This window comes from Pinus tabuliformis, chromosome 1_2 (assembly GCF_031772625.1).
Source record: "Pinus tabuliformis cultivar Carrire ecotype Pingquan chromosome 1_2, CPIR1, whole genome shotgun sequence".
Lineage (NCBI taxonomy): Eukaryota > Viridiplantae > Streptophyta > Pinopsida > Pinales > Pinaceae > Pinus > Pinus tabuliformis.
Window position 1 is genome coordinate 1188968783 of NC_142298.1, and position 22521 is coordinate 1188991303.

The window sequence follows — 22521 nt, forward strand, 5'->3', positions numbered from 1 at the left end:
ATATGTGGTGTTTATTATTAGACGCATGTTCAGCGAAGGCAGACAAGCGGGACCTGTTATGTCTAATATCTGCCACATGCTCTTAAATCCTCTACTTGATGGAACGACCCGTTTCTCCAATATAGGGTGTTCCGCATGAGCAAGGAACTAAGTAGACACCTTTCATATCTTTTGGGTCAACCTGATCCTTAACTGATTTGAGAGAGCTCCGGATAGTATTGAGGGGCTTGAAGGAAGTATGCAGCTTATTCTTATTAAAAATATTTATTAATTAAATAATTTAAATAATGATAATAATAATTTAAATATTAATATTAAATATTTAAATAATTTAATTAAATAATAAGACAAATTGTTATTAAAAATATTTATTAATTAAATAATTTAAATAATGATAATAATTTGTATCTATGAGAGAATTTTTTGGCTTACGTGTTCCGAACCAACAAGTGTTTCGAAATACTTATTGGTTCGAAATGCATCAGCCAAAAAATTCTCTCATATGATTTCTACCAAAAGATTTTGTTTAATTCATTATGGATCACAGAAGCTTGAATATAGAATTTTTTATCTACTATAAATATATAATATTAAAAAAAGAACTATTACAATAAAAATACTATTATTTATTATAAATAATAGAAATAACTAATTAATATTTTTAATAAATAATTAAATAATAAATAATAATATATATATTATTATTAAATAATTTAATAATTTAATTAAATAATAATACAAACAATAATATTGTTATTAAAAATATTTATTAATTAAATAATAATAAATAATTTAAATAATGATGATAATAATTTAAAGGTTAATATTAAATAATTAAATAATATGAAATAATTTAATTAAATAATAATACAAACAATAATATGTTATTAAAAATAATTAATAATTAATTATTTAACTATATATTAATAATAAATAATGAATATTAAATATTTTTTTTATTTATATTAATTTTTTTTATTATGTGTTTATTTAGAAATATAAAGAATTTCTACTGATTTGTAAAAAAAATATCATAAATGTAAGTGATTATTAATATCATAAACTTAAGGGATTATAGATTCAAGGGAGTAATATTAAACCCAAGGTATAAACTCATGAGATTAATATTATAAATCATAAGATAAATACTATCAAACCCTAAAATAAATATGGTTGACCATGTTTTACCATGGTTGATTTTCATATTGAGACAATCTTTGTGATAATGTGACATTTGACCATTGTTGATTTTCATATTGATACCATTTTTGTCACAATGTGACATTGGACCATGGTTGTGCATATTTGACCATGATTATAAACTCGAGGGATTTATATTAAACCTTAGGATTAATATTATAAACCTGATGAATAAGATTATACCCTAAGAATATGAACCTTGAGATTGATAAACCCAAGGGGTTCATATTATAAACCCGAAGGGTTAACTCTAAAACCCCAATTTGTTATAAACCCAAGGAAATAATATTAAACCCAAGGGATTAATATTATAAACCCAAGATATATAAAGCCTAAGATAAATATTATAAACCCAAGGGATTAATAATAAAAACCGAAGGGAATAATATTAAACCTAGGGGATAAATTTTATTAACTGAAGGTATATAAACTCTAAGATAAACATAGTTGACCACGGTTGATTTTCATATTAACACAATCTTTTTTAGAATGCGACATTGGACTATGGTTGACCATGATTGATTTTCACGACAACCTTTTTCACAATGTGACGTTGGACAATGACTAGCCTTCGTTCACCAAGGTTGATCTCCATATCGAGACATTCTTTGTCACAATGTGACGTTGGACCATGATTGACCATGGATGAGTTGTGACAATGTGACATTGGACCAAGAGATAATCTTTGTCACAATGTGACCATGGTTATTGAGCATGGTTGAGACAACTTTTGTCACAATGCGACATTGGAACATGGTTGACCATGATTATAAACCTAATGGATTTATATTAAACTCAAATATTAAAATTATAAACCCTATGAATAATATTATACCCTAGGAATATGAACCCTTATATTAATAAACCCAATGGATTGATAATATAAACCCAAGGGAATGATATTATAAACCATAAAGTATAAAAACCGTGAGATGAATATTATAAACCATAAAATAAACATGGTTGACCATGGTTTACCCAAGAGATTATAAACCCAAAGAAATAATATTAAACCTAAAGGATAAATATTATAAACCCAAAAACCTTAAGATAAATATTATAAACCATAAAATAAACATGGATGACCGTGGTTTACCATCATTGATTTTCATACTGAGACAATATTAGTCGCAATGCTACATTGGACCATGGTTGACCATTGTTGATTTTCATATTGAGACAATATTTGGCACATTATGACATTTAACCATTGTTGACCATGGATGAACATGATTATAAACCCAAGGGATGTATATTAAACCCTAGGACTAATATTATAAACAATCTTTGTCACAAAGCGATGTTAGATCATAATTGATCATGTTAGGCATGATTGATTTTCATATTGAGACAATTTTTGTCACATTGCGACATTGGACTTGAGACAATCTTTGTCACATTGCGACATTGGACCATGGTCATCTCATATGAAAATCCATGATTCTAAATCCAAGGGATTAATTTTAAAACTGAAAGGTATTATAAACCCAAGGGATTAATATTATAAATGCAAGGTATATAATCCTTAAAATAAACATGGTTGATCGTGGTTGACCAAGGTTCATTTTCATATTGAGAAAATCTTTGTCACAAAGCGATGTTGGACTGTGGTTGATCATGGTGGAGCTTGATTGATTTTCATATTGAGATAATCTTTGCCACATTACGACATTGGACTTGAAACAATTTTTGTCACAAAGTAACGTTGCACCGTGGTTGATCATGGTTTAGCATGATTGATTTTCATATTGAGACAATATTTATCACATTGCAAGATTGGACCGTGGTTGACCATTTTTTAATTTTATATTGTAATAATTATACTAATATTTATAATAAAATTATATATTTATTTTTTTTATTTTTTACATATATTTATTATTTATCCTTATCCAAATTAAAAACTTGAAATCACTTTTCAAAATAATTAATCAAAATATTAACTTGTCAATTCACATGAAAAGATTCTAATAATAACAAATCTAATCCTAGTCATAACATTGACATTGAAAATACTCATTCACTTACAAATCATACACTTGAAAAACTTCAAGTAAATTAAAATTGTGAAATAAATTCAAAAATTTAATATTAAATAATTATTTAAAATTAATTGTGAAATAATTAAATAATTTTATTTTTTTATATATTATAAATATTTAAATTATAAAATGAATATGAATGTGGATAATTGAGAAATAAATTATTATTCTTTATTAAAACTTAAAATCATATTTTTAATTTTTATAAATTAATTATTTATTAAAAAATAATTTTAATATAATGCTTTTATAAATTCATTATAATTTAATTAGTTAGTTAAAAACAAATTCATTATTTTTATTATTATTATTATTATATTTATATATATATATATATATATATATATATAACTCAAAATTTTAATTTTTATTGCGTAATAAAAAATAATAATTATTCTCCCTTCATAATATAATAAAAATTACAACTAAAAAAATGGCTTCGCCTACGATATTTTTAAGATACCTCTAACACTAAATAGATGGTTAAAAGACCGAATCACGCACTTATTTTTTATTTTGCAACTTCTCTAATGACTACAAAAATAATAATAAAATATTTAACTAGCAATTTCGTCTCAACTTTGTTGTTTTTTTTCTCTCCTCCATTGTGGCTCTGACTCATTTTGTCTCAACTTCATTGTCTCTATCTTTCTCTGCGTGGAGGGTGAGGAAGTAAAGCATAAACTCAAAGATATTACGCAGAAAACAAACAGAGGTGCAAGGATTGATCCCTCATGTGCAAGCATCAGAGCATCTTAAATTTGGTGCATCTTAAGTTTGGCCCACTCGATTGGTTGTTTTGGGGGATATTGTAGGGTTCTGTCACAGGTGAAAATTGGTTGGATTTTGGGTGTTTATTCGGTGCCCTAAAATTGGTTGAAACAATTCCAATTGGGAGGCTTTTTGCGACTCCTACACTTAGGGGGCTCTAGTTTGTCCTGGGAAGGATATGAAGAAGGGTACAGCGTAGTGTCCATGGATATTCTTGTCTCTCCATTTATTTTGACTTGACCATTTTCATTTACTTTTTATGTGCAAAAATACACCAAAACAATAAAAATAAAAAAATTGAAAGAGTAAGGGCATTGAGTCAACCATTAAAACAAATTCAAACATTAACTTAAGAGATGCTCTCGATTTTCTCAACACAACTCCTAAAGCACATTCATATCTGGGTAGCTTCTCATTTTAGCGTGCCTTGCGCAGGTGTATTTCAGGGGCCAAGTTTGAGGGGTGAAAATTTCACTTGGACTTGGTACCCAACTTCATATCTTTCAAACTCATGCAATATGCAAGTGATTGGACACATGAGCATAATCCTGGCGAAGAGCTTAACACTCTATCGATAGATTGGACCATTGTCAGAATGGTATTGAGGAATGATTTTAAAAATGGAGAAGGATTCAACCACAAGTCTTAAAGGAGATGGACATTCACTTATATATGTTTTAGAAGATGAGGGAATCTCTGGAAGTAAAGTGCTAGTTTTTGATGCAGAGGATAATGATTTATTAGTTCATGGTGAAGCATTGAAGTTTAAGAGGATATGGCCATGGAGCAGAAACACCTAGAAGAAGAACGAGCTGAGAGAGAAAAGAAGGAAATGGAAAATCAACTGAGCGATGAGAGTTCACATATGGATCATGTGTTATTTAAAAAAGTGGATGAGATTCTTAGTCAGACTCAACTTTATCTAGAGTTTTTTCTTGAGAAGATGGACGACATTACATTTATTCCAAGCGAGAATGGCAATGCAAAATCAAGTGTGGTGAAGAAAAGTGGTAGGGGTCAAAAGCATAATATGGTGACTAATAACGCAGAGTTTTATCAGACAAAATATATATATATATATATATATAGATAGATATATATATATAAAATAAAAATAAATAAATATATATATATATATAAAATAAAAAAATAAAAATAAAAATAAATAAATAAAAAATAAAAATAATAATAAAATAAAAATAAAATAAAAAAATGTTATCTATGCAATGACTGAGAATTGCATAGGAGGCACCCCAGTTCAAGCTTCTGATAATTTAATAGAGGAGAGGAACTAGAAAGAATAGATGGAACTTGTTCCTCTATTGATCGAGGGAAGGTTAAAGTCATGTCAAATTAAGCGTGTAAAGTGGTTGATTTATCTTTGGCACAAATGGAATTCTGGCAGATCAAATGGGTTTAGGAAAGACGATGCAGACTATTGGTCTCCTTGCTCATCTTAAAGGGATGGGCATGCATGGGCCCTTTTTAATAGTTTGTCCTCTTTCAACTCTCTCAAAGTGGGTGATTGAAATCAATAGGTTTGTTCCAAGCATGAATGCTATAATCTATCACGATTCCAAAGTTAAGCAACAAGAGCCGAGGAAAATCCACATGCCTCACACAGTGGGTCCAAAATTCCCTATTATTGACACTTCATATGAGGTTTTGAATGATAGAAAATATTTGGCTCGCTATGACTGGAAATATATAGTTGTTTATGAGGGACACTGATTAAAAAGCTCCAACTACAAATTGCTGAGGGAATTGAAAACCTTACCTATTGAAAATAAGTTGATTTTGACTAGAACGACCCTACAAAATAATTTGGTTGAACTTTGGTCCATTTTGCCTCAAATATTCACATTATGTGAAGAGTTTGAATCTTGGTTTGATCTAGCTAGGAAACAAAGCAATGGGATGAGGCATGATTCAACTGCGAAAGAATTGCAACCACCTTGATCTTTTGAGTCATTTGAATATGCATAGCTAGAGTAGTTGGTTAAGCAGTGTGGTGAATTTGGTTTGCTAGACAAGCTATTAACGAATTTGAAATCTTAGAAACAAAAGATGCTGATATTTTCTCAATGGAATAAAGTTCTTAACTTGTTGGAATACTAGCTATCTAAGTGAGAGAGGATATGAGGTTTGTCGCATTAATGGAAGTGTTAAGTTGGAAGATAGGAAAAATCAGATAAGGGATTTCAATGACCTAGATAGCAACTTTTGTATCTTTTTTCTAAGCACACGTGCTGGTGGTCTTGGAATCAATCTTACTACTACAGACACTTGTATTATCTATGATAGTGATTGGAATCCTCAAATGGATATGCAAGCTATGGATCGATGCCACAAGATTGGACAAACATGACCTGTGCATGTTTACAGGCTTATCGCAACCTACTCTGTGGAGGGTCACCTACTTAAAGTAGCATTTGGTAAGTTAGAATTGGAGCACTTAGTGATTGAGAAAGTACAATTTCGCGAGGAACGAAATAACAACATGTTAGATGAATCAGATCTACTTGCTTTGATCCACCAAGAAAAATATGAAGAGGAGGAACTCATTGAGTGTGAAATTAGTGAATCAAATCTTGTCAGGCTAATGAACCATTCTGATATGCTAAACTATTTTTTATTATTGTTCTTAATGTCGATTAATGGGACGTTCCATGCTCGTGAAACACCCAATGGGCAAACATTGAAATGGTTTTCATTGATCAAGCTCACCTGGCTCATCTCCAAATGCAATTTTTTTGTATCGCAACACTTTGAGCTCCTCAATATACCAAACAACAACTTTAGTGGCGATATCCCGACGAAAATTTTTAAATGGAAGAGCAGCGATGGTGTGGTTGTGCTTTAGGGGATGACCCACATGATCAAATAGGGATGAACCACTTGGTCAAATATCATTGGATTGAAAGACAAAATTAAAGCTCATTGATTTGATGCAGCGAACAGTGTTTGGACATGAAAGTTCATAAAGAAAACACATTCCGCGTAAATATAGGTACATCGGAAGGTGGCAGATTGAATTGTGGAGGCATCGAGAGCTTACCTCTAGGTTCTTTAAATCATATCTGAGATGACATGGCACACCAGTCTGTCAGTCCGCTTGTGAAGTACATGCATAAATTCAAGTTCAAGTCTTACAACAACCAATTGTCTCAAAGTAATAGTTGGTGCATGTGTCATTCCATGTCGAGCCACGTGTCAATCTCTGTCATGTATTAGTCAGCGATGAAGGTAGAATCATCAGTGTTGAGCCGTATATAAGTCCTAAGATGAAGCAAATTAGCATGACATTAAATCTTCATTGTTGATGTAAAAATTCAACCAAGCTTGATCCACTTGAGGTTGAAATAGGAAGCCTTCGGCTAATAAACTTAATTGAAAATGGATGATAGAGCCATCTTGATTATGGATAACGTTTTTATATCATCATCAGCGTAAAATGAATGGTATGGTCCAAGGGTTGTATGAAATACAAATAGAAATGGAATTGAAAGAAACTATTGGAGAAAGAGAGACTTAATTGAAAACAGAGCACGATATAGAGCAATTAGTTTGTGTTATTAATGTGGTTGTGCTAGTTATATAATTATGTACATAAGTGTGGTTAAAGAAAATAAATAATTTGTTATATAATTATGTATATAAGTGTGTTTATGTTTATTTTGGAATTGTGATTCTAAAATTTATTTAGTTATTAATAGATGGTATCAATTAACTTCTATTGAATTATTGTGGTGAGAAGCACTTTACAACCTAGTACGGGGAGATGTGTAGGCATAATATAAGGAAGTATATATGTCAACATTTTTTGAATCTCAAGAACAAAATAAAAAATAATAAAATAAATGTCATCTTCATATGTTTTAATTAATATTCAAATGAAATCGAATATATAAATGTAAAATGCAAAATGTAAAGTGTAGCGTAATTTAAAATGTAAAATACAAAATGTAAAATGTAAGGGATAGAGCTACCAAAATTGGTGTGTCCATAATGTAAAGTGAACATGCTATTTTTCGTTAACATGTTATGTTGAAAATGCAGCAAGAAAATATCAATTTGACATTGTCTTGGTCAAACTAGAGAAAATTCAAATTTCCATTTCAACAGAAATATTGGAGGTAGTTAACTGAGGTGACATGGAACTTGTCACTCAATTAACTTAGTTAATTAGAGTTAGGGAATCTTAAATTCAGTTCAATATTATTGAATTATAATTTGTAGCAATCTATTTCAGTTAAGTTGAGTTATGGTCAGTTAAACTAGTTGTAATTGTTGGAGGAACTATTAGAAGGTCAAGTTGTGGAAGTGTAACTATAACCACTATAGTGATCAACCACTTAACTAATCAATCAGCCAAAAATAACTTATGCGTGTAGATAATTCAGGTTACCCAGTTGAGATGGAGATTGCAAGGCAATGTATTATTAGTTGTAAACTATTCCGAAGTGTATAGGTGGTGCATGCAGTCAGAGAATAAGCCTAAAATAATTGTGCAATTCCAATTGAGGAATTTCCTAATTAATAGGGCCATAATTCCTCAAGGAAAAACACAAGGAAATAGGAGCTTGGAGGGCTTGAAAATTCTCAAATTATTGGCCAGAGTTATTTAGTCAAACAGAGGGATAAACTATACAGTTGCAAGCTTGAGCAAGCATATGTATTCATCTTTATGCTTTGATTAATGCAACATAGATAGGAAGAGGTTTTGAGGAGTTTCCTTCCCCTAGATAAATATTTGTGTATGTGTGATAAATATTCTTTCATGTTTGTGATTTATGTTTTCGATTGTGAATTAAATTCTGCAGAACAATATAGTAGATTTGAGTCTCGTGTTTTAGTAAATTACATGAGAAGTTTCATACATACACAACCTTCTTCTTTCCTTGGTGGCGAATCATAAGGAAAACAAATTTCTTGGTCTCGGAAATGATCTTACTACATTGATTTACAGTGATCAAAGAGATGGTGGTATGCTGGGCTACCTCTGATATCCTGTACAACCTATTAACCAAAGTAATAATCACAAAGCAAGGTCTAGACTCATATACAACATGTCGCTTCCACAAGTATGGTTGTCCTAACAATACATCAGAAACTTCAAGAGGAGAAACATCACATAGTACCTCATCCCTGAAGGGCTTGATTCTGTAGGGAAGGCAACATTGCTGGTTGATGCAACAATCTCGTCCTTGGTGGATTCATCTGATGGTGTACGGCTATGGATATGATGTAGTCTTTAGGCCTAGTCGCTTCACGACCTTTGCTAACATGAGGTTTTTTGGCTCCCGTTGTTGACAATGAACTGCAATGGAGAACCCTTCACCCACATCTATGAGTGGAAGAGGATTTTCCCCTCCTTTAGATCTTCAAGCTCAATTTTCTGTATCTTTGTGGTCGCCATGGTGGCACTGGGATCCGCATCAATGATCTACTTCCCTTTGTCAATTCCCTTATCGGGTTCTAATTTAAATTCGGAACCTGCATCCAATTCAGGAGCCTTCAGCTCAGACACCAGTGACTGTTTGGCCCAATATTCACTTGTATTGTGAGTGGAGATCTTATGGAACTCACACCATTTTCCCATGTCCTTCTTTGTCTTTGTGGTGATGTTCTTTTCTTGCAGCTTTGGCAAGCTATCTTGGGTAGCCCCACCTTGGCTTGGTCCTTTTTTCTGTGGTTTGGGGGCGCATTTTCCTTGCTTTGGATTCGCAAATCCAAAGTCCCACTTCTTATGTTTAAAATTTTTCTCAATCTTTGCAGCGTATCGATACGCCATGCCGAGCGAGGAAATGTCCAAGAACTCCATCGCGTCCTGGATGTACTTGTGTAGACAGTCGCAGTACTTGAGCATGAAATGTCACTCAGTATCCTTGATACCTAGCATCCTACGAAGGGTATGGAAAGTATTTGTGAACTCTGACACATCTTGGTCCCTTCCCTGTTGTAGCATGGTCCAATTTATGTATTTATCTTCATAGCTCCCAATAGGGTAATACTGTTCCTTGATGGTGTCTCGGAAAGAATTCCAAGTGGGTGGAGCTGAAAACAACGAGGGTTCACTCTCGTCCTTTTGTTCACAATAGGATTCCCACCAGTCCTTGATGTGTGGGGTGGCTTTGAGAAGTGAAAAAGTAATCTTTTCCCTATTGGAAAAGTCATGAACTAAAAAATATCATTCCAACATATTTAACAATTTATCTACAGCGTCTGCATCTATCAGGGCTTCGAATATGGGAATATCGAAGTTAACTTGTACCTTAAAAGGAGTGGTGCCTCTAGAGTGGTTGTTAGATGAAGATGCATCACCTGTGGATAGCCATCGAAGGATCTGGGCAAAATTATCCATCATTTCGTCCCTCTGCCGCAACATTTTGAAATGATATCCTATCCCCTCGTCTTTCTTTTCTTCTGCCATGGGAGGTCATCAGGTTTTGCGAGGCTAATCCTACAATGGTTCAACCAAATCGATCCCTAACTCCTTATACCCTGATCTCGTTGGGGACATGCAAAGAAAAATAGAGAAAGAGCATACCGCTCTGATACCACTGGTCCGAACTTAAACAAGAACGCAAAAACTTACAGATATAATCATAAACACGGATATGCAGTAGAAAAACACTTCATTTCATTAATAGAAAAACACTAAATTATGCTTACAAAGAGAATGGAAATAAGATAGCTCTGGCGATGGTAGCTTATCTCTGAGAACAGATGTGGCAGCTACATGGCTATGAACAATGTTATAATTAGGCTCAATGGCTTATTTATTATTGGAAAACATGAGAAAACCATAAACAACCAAAACCCTAACCCCAGACAATGTAACACCAAGAGTTTGTCGGCCCCATTGGTGTTAGTTGGGCATCCAACTTCCCGGGGTTGTAACTTGGTCATATTATCTCCATTTAGCGTGTATGATACCTTGTTGGAAAGGTCTTGCCGATTACTACAGGTTTTGACGCAAGCCCGTAACTAGGGCTTCGGGCCTATCCTGGACCCCAAAAAACGTCATTTAGGGGGTCAAAACCTCTCCAAAAGGTCAGGACCCGAAAAAGATGCTAAAAATAGTAAATGCTGAAATGAACAAGGAAACCAATGAAACTAACTAGGGGTCTAGGTGGAATAGGGAAGTGGCCACCAATATCCACCTGGATAAAAGACCACATTTTCATCATGGCACCCTAAAGATTATGCAATAGATTACCACAGGTCTCCCCAAAGGAGCACTAAAGCATCAATATACATGCAAAGGGTGTACCTTGGGGAATTACACAAAAGCCTCATTCCATGATTAAGACAAAAATGCACACGCAGTGCTTGAAAGGATCCACTCTAATGTATGTGGCCCTTTATCGATAGCCTCCATTGCCAGGAACAAGTATTATGCTATCTTTGTATATGATTTGGCATGAAAGAGCTAAATCTTCTTCACGTGGAAGAAAGATGCGACATTCCCCAAGTTCGTTGAATTCAAAGCACTAGTTGAGAAAAAACTAGTAAGAAGGTGAAGGTTCTTAGGAGAGATAATGGAGTTGTGTACATGTCGAATGAGTTTAAAAAATTCTATGCAAAAGAAGTCATTCGATAGGAGTTGAAAACACCCCACAACCCACAACAGAATGGGGTGACTTAGAGGAAAAACCGAAGCATTTTGGGAGCAGCAAGGGCAATGTTTCATGACCAAGGCCTACCTCTACACTTGTGTGCTGAAGTATGCAACACAATGGTCTATTTGTAGAACAAGAGTCCTCATAAAATTATTGGCATGAGTACACCAAAGGAAGATTTCTCAGGGAGAAAGTTGGATGTGTCACACTTCAAGATTTTTGGAGCCTCAATTTATTGCCATGTCTCCAAAGAATCAATGAAGAAGTTAGAGCTGACAATAGAGTTGGGGGTATTTGTGGGTTATACAAAAACTCCTCACAACTACCATATATACTTTTCATCCCTAAGAATGGAAATTGTGCAAAGGGGTGTGAAGTTTGATGAGGAGTAAGCAATGAGATGTTCTATTAATACGAAGCTTCAGTTGCATTCAAATCATGAGTTTTTGGCTCCAAAGGAAGAACCTCAAGAAGTTGTGGAGAGGCCACAATTTGAGGAGTAGAGAGTGGAAACACCCACCCAAGCAGAATCATCCAAAGAAGGAAGGAAAAGAACTGGGGAAGTTGACAAATCATTGCATGATGCTAGAGAGAATGTAGGAGCACCCACTTCACACCGTAGGCAGAGGAGGTCACTGAATCAATACAGTAGCTACATGGGTCTAATGACTAAGCTTGTAGAGACTAAGCCATCCTATTTCGAGGAAGCAGTAGAGAAACCTGTATGGGTTGATGCAATGGTAGAGGAATATAATTCCATTATAAAGAATAATGTTTGGGAAGTGGTCCCAAGAACAAAAGATAAATCAATGTTGGGTTCGAGATGGATCTTCAAGGTAAGCATTAGTAGATGGAAGAATAGAGAAGTACAAGTCTAAATTTGTGGCCAAGTGATTCTCTCAAGTTGAGGGAATTGACTATGAGGAGACCTTTACTCCGATAGTAAGGTACTCATCCATTAGATCAATTCTAGAATTGGTTGCGCAGATGGGATGGATGATTCACCTGATTAATGTAAAGACAACATTCCACAATGGAGTTATATAGGAGGAGGTGTACATTGAGCAACCAAAATATTTTGAGACCTTTTATCGAGAGTCACATGTATGCAGACTCAAGCGAGCATTGTATGGACTCAAGTAAGTACCTTATGATTGGTAGACTAGGATCGACGACTATCTTACCAAGTTGGGATTCACGAAAAGTGAAACAAATGCAAAACTTTATCATATTGTGGTGGAAGGTAGACTATTGATTATTGTCTTATATGTTGATGATTTGATTTTAACTGGTGAAGAGAAGTTGATCAAATCTTGCAAGGAGGACCTTGCAAGAGAATTTGAAATGAAGGGCATGGGACTCAAGGTTACAGTAGAAGCATTTGGAAAATGGCATCATAGGAGAGCTCAAAAATGCAAGAGGAAGGGAGTGGGAGACAAGTGCCAGAGGAGCCCATTTGTTGTTTGAGCAACTGCGGCTTCTGTTAGAAATTGTAATTACTCTCGCATGAGGAGTTGGCTAAAATTAGAGAATCAGTTAACTGAGTGTTGAGGGTTGAGTCAAGTCAAGTGATGGATGAAGAGTTAAGTATATTCCATATTTAGAGTGTGAGTTAAGTGTGTTTGCATGTTAATATATTTTAGGTAAGTTGCTAGTCGAAAAGGTTTAAATACCCTTCACCGATTTCATTGTATTAATCAAGTTTTGTGTGATCAATAGAAGAGTCATAGCTTGTGTGTTTTGTGTGTGAATTTGTGCTTTGACTCTTCTGCGTTTCCAACAAATTGGTATCAGAGTGAATTTACAATGAACCAAGAAGAAAAGATCAACAATAATCCATGAGAGAGAAGAGAGAAATATCTTTTCCTCTTTGTTTGAGCTATAATGCATGCACCCTACAGTGGAATTTAGGGCATTATACCGTGGATAGCGTTAGCACACAATGCATGTTAATAGAGAAAAGAATCTATTCAGTCTATATAGACAGTCGTTGCAGCCAGGAAAAGTCGTGGGCAAGGTTCAAAGGTTTATTTGAAAGCGCAACCGAAGCCAACGAGAAAACAAGCAAGCGAGATTAAAGGTCGTAGTTGTAGTTGCCGCTGCGGTTGAGAATTTTGGGAAGCCACTCTGATTAGTTAAAGGCGTCCATAGCGGTTTCTTCTGTCTAGTGATTCGTAAGCAGTAGAAATGGCCAAAGCCCATGTGGGAAAGGCTTGCCATAAAATATTACTTGATGTTTCGTGGCATTAAAACGTTTGATAAAGTAAAGTTATTCGAAAGGTTCCCATAAAGTTTGAATGATTTTAAAATAAAAGCTCAGGTGAAAGTTAAAATCACGGCTATAACAGTATAAAGTATTCTCGAAATTTTTTTGCAAGGCGCGATTACATGGAAATTTTATGAAGCATGTTTCATGGTTGTTTTATAAAGGGTTTATTCTTACAAAGGATTTATAAAGTTTTTTCATGAGGTTTCTAGAGGTAGATTATTTTTGGGAAGATTTTTAAAGTGCTTCTTTAATTGAAAGAGAATTAAGAAAGAAAAGGATTTTATTGAAAAAGAGTTTAAGGCTTCATAAAGTTCGTTAGTCTATAATTTTTTTTGGTTTTTTGTCAAGAATGACAGTTTTTTGGGTGAAGGTTGTGCCTTACGGGGGCGCATATTGAAAATCATATCTTCTTTCAGGGGCAATAAGGAAGATAGCCTCATGCAGTCAGGAAAGAAACTATAAAACAGAGAAAAGACCACAATCATGGGTCGCAAAGAGTGATTGAATGAGACTAAGAAAAGGAAACGAAAAGAAAAGATAAAGATTGTTTCCATATTTAGAAAGGTTCAAGCTGCAACAAAGGAATTGAGAAGTCTAGCAAAAGACAAAGAAGAATTTGGCGCAAGGGGGAGCGACATGCAACATCAGGTTATGTCACAAGAAATGAAGTCAGTCGCGGATCTGAGAGTATATGAGCTAGACTCTGAGAGGGAAACATAACTTGGCAAACCCCACTCAAAAGTGGATGATGGTTGTCAAGACCATAAAATTGAAACCCATTATCCAAGCATGCATATGGATGAAGAAGATTCAACAAATATTGCAGAGAGAGAAGTTGAAGCCTCTATGTGTGAAATAGAGCAAGAGAAAATAAATTCTCAAGGATTCCACTGTAATGTGGATGATACAGATGATGGTGAATCCCATTGTGATGAGACACATGTGAATCCAGCCACAGCTGATGGATTTGGTGAAGTTGAAATTGACAATGAGCACATGCATGCTCGGATATCCCACCATAGTGTGGATGAACATTATGTTGATGATATGTGTGGTTTCTTTTTTGAAATAAGGATTAATTGTGGCAATACGGGAAGCGCCATGTTTGATGAAGCATTGAAGGTTGAAGTTGCCACTGTAGTAGCAAGATATGAAGCAGTTGGAACTGCTCATGAAGCAGTATGTCATATAACAGTCGCTAATGTTCAAGAACATGATAAAGTGATTGAAGATCTTTTGATGAGAATATCCACTGATCAATTATAGTGGAAGATAGTTTCAGTGAAGTTCAAAAGAAGGCGGAGAAGGAAGAGGTAGAGCAGGAAGCTCTCACTAAAGAACATAATAAAGATATTTTTAACATTGTTTTTGAATATGCAGGTGTTCAAAATAACATGGGTGAAAAAGTGAAAACAAGGTTGTTAATAAATTTGATGCAGATTTGAAGCTCTTTGAAGAATGGATTCAGAAACGAATAGAACAAATTGATGCGAGTATTAAAATAGAAACTGAATAAAAGAATTGAATGAAATGGTGAATATTGATCTTAAGTGTGCAGATTACAAAAAAAACAGCAATACCTGATGATGAAAGTGAAAAGAATGATATGAAAGGAAAAGATGAATGCATTGAAACCATTTTTCAACAATGGAGTCAAGCAGAGATACGATTTTGCTATCAAGAAATACGGCAAAAAGAAAGTTAGGGATATGAAGCGCAAGAAGTAGAAAAAATAAGACAGTTTGAAGATGCAATGTTGTGCCAACAATCCATGATTGAACAAATATTTGAAGAAGGTGTAGTAGGCAAGATCAGATTGTGTTTCAGCATAAATTCAAGAAAATTCAAATAAAAATTGTTGTAGCAACAAATAAAAAAATATGGATCCTACGACAATAACCCACAACAGAGATTGAAACAATTTCGAGGATATAAAATTTGGAAGGAGAGAAAAAGAAAATGCAAAATTGTGAAAGTCTCAAGTCATTGTAAGCCTAGCTGAAACATAGATCAACAAACATGTTTGAGTGATAATTGAGTCAATTTCTATTGTAAGCCTAGTAGGCATAGTTGAGTCATGTTTGAATTATGTTGAGTCATACAGTCGTATTTAAGGGGGAGTGTTAGAAATTGTAATTACTCTAGCATGAGGAGTTGTCTAAAATGAGAGAATCAGTTAACTAAGTGTTGAGGGTTGAGTCAAGTCAAGTAATGGTTGAAGAGTTAAGTGCAGTCCATATTTAGAATGAGTTAACTAAGTGAAGTGAGTGTGGATGTTAAGCTATTTTAGGCAATTCGCTAGTCGAAAAGGTTTAAATACCCTTCACCGGGTTCATTGTATTAATCAAGTTTTGTGTGATCAATAGAAGAGCCACAACTTGTGTGTTTTGTGCGTGAATTTATGCTTTGTCTCCTCTTCCTTTCCAATAGCTTCTTTAGGAGCGCGACCACCATGAACTTGTGATCCAAGTGCTACAAAGAGCTTAACGCCAAACAACCTTCTTTTTCTTCTCACTTGAAACCCCAGCAACCGATACTTGGGCAGTTGAATGCGAAGCACTCATTGATTTTGCTTCCCATGTCATCGGTGCCCTCAAGTAGCGATGCCCTAATGGTGGAAGTAGTAGCAGTAGTGGAGATGGTCATTAGCACTGCCCCATCCAACTCGACAGAACAAAAGGTGGAGAAACATGAGAAGGACGAGGAGGAAAAACAACGAAAGAGCGAGAAGTGTTTTGTGTGCAATAGGCAGGTGGGGTTGATCGAGTTTAAGAGTCATTGTGGTGACCTTTTTCTGCGTTCAACACAAGTACACTGATATGCATGACTGCTCTTTTGAATACAAGATCGTTGGTCGCCTCGCCATTATCAAAGCCACTCTTGTCATGAAAACTCCTAAAATCGATACAATATGAGTGTCCATTTAAAAAACATCATTAAACATTGAGGATTCAAATCAAATATTATTTTAGTAACTGCCTTTGTGTGGTTCCTTCTTTCAAGCCCAGTGTTATCTCTCTTTGCAAATTTTGTGTTTAAATATCTTCATTTCAAATTGTAATGTTCATAGCAGTATATGCACACTAGGGATTTGCTTCCATAAAAGGCATCGTCTGGGGATGGGTTTGGAGTGATCTGGATTTACAATGTGGTATTCTATGTTCATTTAGATATAATCAAGTTTGCAGTGCGTTACACTCTTAGTGGACAAACTTGGGAATTTGTGTATGAGAGGAAGGGCAGTTTCATGCATTCTCCACTCTTCATAGGTTTTATGTTTTGTTGTGTCAGAAAATTTTCCCTGGAGCATATATTCTTCTATTGCAAAGACTCATTTTGGTAATAATGACATCATGCAAACAACTTTCACAACAAACAAGGATTACGGGAGAGACAACAGAGAAGCCAAATGGGCACTTGCTTAGAGAACTTTACATGGTCTGTTTGCTCCTAATGCAAAAAGACGTGCAACAATTGCAAGGTAACAAATCATGGAAATGCATAATGCTTTTAGACTGTCTGTTATCACCCTAATCCTATTTCATGAGAAAAGCCAAATTGATTTGAATCTTTGCATTTTGAAAATGATTTTAAGGTTCTAAATACCATGACATGAGAAAAATGTGTGTTCTCTCTGTTTTTGCACAAGTTTTATTATTTAGGAAAGAACTATTCTTTGAATTGTGTTTCACTTGACCATTTCGTCGGGGGATGGAAAAACATGTTGATGCTAATAACACTTGTGCAATTGAAGGGACACATGGAATCAGTTGTTCAGTTAAAGGGATTAGACAACAATGCCATTCAACAAGCATATATTGTTTAAACTAGGCCAATTACATTCAGAAGATTATATACTCAAGCGGATTCACCTTGAAATTTGGGAAGACATCTGAGCAACACTGGCTTGTTTCATAAAAGCATATTGGCAACTCACTAAGAGAGAGAAATCATTAATCACATAAACAACTAGAGGCTGAATTTTCCTGTCATTACCACAATGTTTGTTTCTACTTATATTGACTTTCAAACAATTTAAGAGTTCAGATTTCTGAGGCCGTTGTTATATTGAAATGAATCAATTCTTAAGATACAAGTTGTAGAGCTTTTTATAGCCTTAAAAGATTTTTTTTACTTATTAGTTGCATGTATATTTTCACTGAGAAATTATGAATTTTTAATTTATTTTTCTCCACCATAAATTCAATTTCTTAACCATTTTTATAATTAAAAATTAATTTTAAAACTTTTTAATTCAGAATTTCTATTATGTGATGATTCATTTATTTCATGACTAATTTTAAAGAATTTAATATTAAATTTTAATAATATATATAATGCAGCGGCTACGTCGTCAAACACAACACGATGATGAACACGAAATTCAACTCAACTGATATGGAGCCCATATTTTGCAAGCTGTTATAACTGAACATGGTGGGGAGGCTTATCGTTGCTATTCACATTGTAGTTTGCTTTCCGCCCATGAAAGGGTTTAGTGGGTTTTTTACTAAACCTATAATGACATGGCGGCATGGCAGTTTCGTTGGATACTATGATCATGTGAGGTGGAATGTCCATCTTTCAAAACCCTTGAGGCACAATTATACAAATAGTTATCGAGTGGTACTTAACCGTATTATTTCATCCAGCTGGCTTGTAAAATTGGAGAATTTTTAAAGGATATTAAAGGGAATTTCACTTGAAGCTAAAGGAAGTGCCACCTGGGATTAAAAATAACTCTGATTAAAAGTTTATTTAAACTGTACTAAGTGCCACGTAGAACTAAAAAATTTCGATCAAAAAACATATCTGTTTTTAAAAAAAGGTTCACCAATTTTCAACTTGCATTTTTTTAAAGTAAAGGTAAATCGTTTTTCAACTATTCCATTAAAAATAGGGTTGAGTGGTTACATATCAAGAGAGTTTTCAAATTACAAAAAGATATGCGTTGGTGTATCCTTGAGTGCAGAAAATGATACATAGAATATTATTTATTTATTTTGTTAAAAATAAATTCAATTGTTGTATAGTTCTATATGCAAAATATATAATATGTACCATATTTATTATTTTTTGTAAATATATAATCTATATAATATTTATTATATTTAATTTTGTGTTTTTATAATTTTTTATTAAAAATATTTAATAAAAATGTAATGTATATTTTAAAAGATAAAATTGATGTCATATTGTATATTATACAATTACAAATATGCAATGCTATAGCACACAACTTTATGGTTGATTTGAGATCCACGAAAAATTAAAACTAAATAGTTGTTTTTTATATTAATTTTCTCAAGTTTTATCTTATAAATAGTAATGAATGAACTTTGGGTTACATCATCACTTGATGATTTGAAGAGTAAGTGGAAATTGCTTTTAGAATAATATTATTTTTTTTTGTGTTGTTTATAAATTTAGTAGGAATTTTTTAATGGATTGTTATAAATTTTGATTATTGAAATTACTCTAATAAGTTGTTTTATAAAGAAAATACTGGAATTTATTAAAGTGTTAGAGTTTGCAAAATAACAAAATCATATCATCAAAATTATGATATTTGTGGATTTTATCAAAATTACTTACATAAGAGGGAGGGACATTTGTTAACAAACAGATAAATGTTAATTTAATGAATATTTAAATCACACATTTATTTGTAAATCTATTTCAATTACTTAAAATATATTTATTATTTTGTATTTAATAATAATGTTTTTTGTTAATCAAAATGGAGTAAATTTTCACTCTTATCTAATGGTTTAAAAATCTTTAACAATTCAAATTCAAATTGAATAAAATTGTTGTCATTTACATGCATAAATTAAATAGCTTGTATATATATGCCCTTCATACTTAATTAGAAATTATACCAATGAAATCTTTAGGAAGTGCATGCTTGTCTCAACCCTGTAAGTCTAACTCTAGCCTGGAAGTTGTATCATTGAAATGAAATCCATGAAAATTGCATACTTGACTCTTTAGCTAGTCCAAACCTCGTATTATTTAACCTAAATATCTCATAATATATACAAGGGTAATGTGCATAGGCTTCCACTTTTACATGGTTTTGGAGGTATTTAAGTCCATAAAAATTTAAATTAGTCTAAGTCTTGGTGAGTGATATCAAAAACTTCACATTCTTTATTTTATTCAATATTAATTAGGAAAGTCATAAATTCCAAGTTTACCTTAAACTAGGGTTTATGATTACCATGTAACATACTCTATATTATGTAGATAGTTTAAACTAAGATTTTCGATTACCCTGTAACATATTTTATACAATTAATGTATAACAATTTAACTATAAGAAAAGTTTTAAATCCAAGACTACCTTAAATTGGGGTTTATGATTGCTATGTAGCATACTTATATGTAGATGGTTTTGGAGGTTTTTTATTCTATAACCATTTAAATTAATGTAATTTAGTTATCAATTACTTTTTACATAAAATTTAGCAGGTACTAATTACTTTTTACATAAAAGCCAGGTACTAAGGGCTGCATATTGCACTTGTTTAATCATTATATTGTCCCTCCATAATAAAGATTTTCATGAAAAAACTTCTACAAATTTGTAGTTATCAACATGGGATTAGCTTCAGCAAAAAAAATAAAAAATTAATATTGCTTATGTTCATTACTTTGCTTAAAGCCAACCTTGTGGGTTTATAAAACCTTAGGAAACTTTTCACTTGAGTGCATTGCTAACTTACATTAGATGTGTCTAAAAAACTATATATTAAAAGTATCTATAAAGCCTATAAGTATAGAAAAAAGCCTAAAGAAATTTGGCACTGCATTTTGAAGTGCTTGCCTCGCTTGACAATCTACCTGAAATCTACATGTGATTTTAGATAACTAAATATTGTAAGGAGAGTCCACAATGAAAAATACATGACTTAGAGGGTAAGGCGAGAAATCAGGTCAATCCGAATTGTAAACGTTAGATCGATTCACATAAAAGATATAATTTAGAAGACGCCTATAACACCTATATATTCAAACATTGAACCTTCTTTACTTTCCCTCCTATTTCTCCTTCCTCTCTAAGCGTGTATCTCGGAATTGCAGTATATCAGAAGACTTTGCTAGTGAAAACCTTGAAAAAACCCAAAAAATTCCTCATGATTTATGTTTTCAGTAGAGAATTCTAATGATCAGTGAAAAACCCAAAAGAAACGATGTGTATAAATGCAAACAAAGGATACTATAAGCTCCTTTGTCTGAACAATGTCATGCAAACTGGTCTGGCCAATTCCGTACCATCATTGTATTTTTAGTTCTCATGTCTTCATTGTGTTGTTCGCTGATGTATGTAGTATGAATACCACGAGGTGACGATTTTGACAGGAGTGCCTCGTCAGAATTCTATCGATTTTTTCCAGAACTTGAATTATTTTTGTAGGTAGATATTGAATTATTTTCGTCGTTACTCTCGAGGTTATCATTGCATTGAAAAATTTTATATTAAATAAATATTGATTCTAGATATTAAAAGTATTAATATTTAACTCTATCTATGTTGCAAGCATTACAATTCTGTGTAAGCAGAGTCCACTGAGTTTATATCCCTGTAACAGTAACAGTCTAAGCCAAAACCAATCTTGCATGGATATGTCTCGGGGATCTGAGTTGAGCTGCACATAGGCGAGAAACTCCTCCACTTCACAACCCAAGATTAGGCAATGTATCAATGAAAATGAGGATTATGTTAGGTTTACTGAGATATCATATTGCGAATGCTCTAATAAAAATGGAAGTCATGGGACATCGATCTCAACTTGGGTCTGGATTTAACGTTTTGTATCAATCATGTTGAGAGAAAACATGAAATCCCCCAACCTAATCCCCCAAACTTAATAGTGCAATCAACAATTTTAGCAGGCGGAATGGAGAAAGTAAGAATGGTGACAAGAAGAGATTTTCAAGCCCCAGCTCTAAGTAGAGAAACCAAAACATGTACTCTGATTCTAGGAACATGGTGGATGCAGTGGAACGGTTTGAAGAGAGGTACCAAGAAGTAATTGTAGCCCAGCCAAGGCCAGTTCAGTGCAGTGCTTGGAGAACACTAAAATAAAATCAGCAGGAAACTCTTGTGAGTAACTCAAATGAAGCTAAGCATTTAGCTTTTTCTTGGATTACATCCAAACAGTTTGAGTCATTCTCAACAAACCATTCTAGAATGGATGACCTTTGCAACTCGAGCTATGATGAAGCATGCCAACTGTCTACCTTTGATCACAATTTGATAGATCACTCAACAACTCCTGGTGACTCTTCTATCACCAAGTAAGGTCACAGTCCTTTCTATCTTTTGGGAAACAATTTCGGTATTAATCTTGTAAATTTATCTAGCAATTTCTAATGCTTGTCCAACTTTTATCTAGCAATAAACTACTCAGGAATGGGTAGAGTCTGCCCTCAACTTGGGGCACACAGAAGTGGACTAAGTGGATTAATGGCCACCCCTTCGGATAACAGTGACTCTGAGCAAATATGACTTGGAGAATGTTTCTTCATATAGTAAAACAACTTAGGATCATGAAAAACTTAGGCACAAATGACTTTGGTAGGCTGAAGTCCAATTTCCAATCTTTCT

At 33.6% G+C, this 22521-nt stretch overlaps 3 pseudogenes; all 3 read left to right on the forward strand.

The window, feature by feature from the left end:
- The first annotated feature begins 4788 nt into the window (after positions 1 to 4788).
- LOC149210483 (chromatin remodeling protein DDM1 pseudogene) lies at positions 4789 to 5930 on the forward strand (annotated as a pseudogene).
- A 7-nt stretch (positions 5931 to 5937) lies between these two features.
- LOC149210484 (chromatin remodeling protein DDM1 pseudogene) lies at positions 5938 to 10765 on the forward strand (annotated as a pseudogene).
- A 5753-nt stretch (positions 10766 to 16518) lies between these two features.
- Positions 16519 to 22215, forward strand: LOC149210485 (uncharacterized; annotated as a pseudogene).
- Positions 22216 to 22521: the final 306 nt, after the last annotated feature.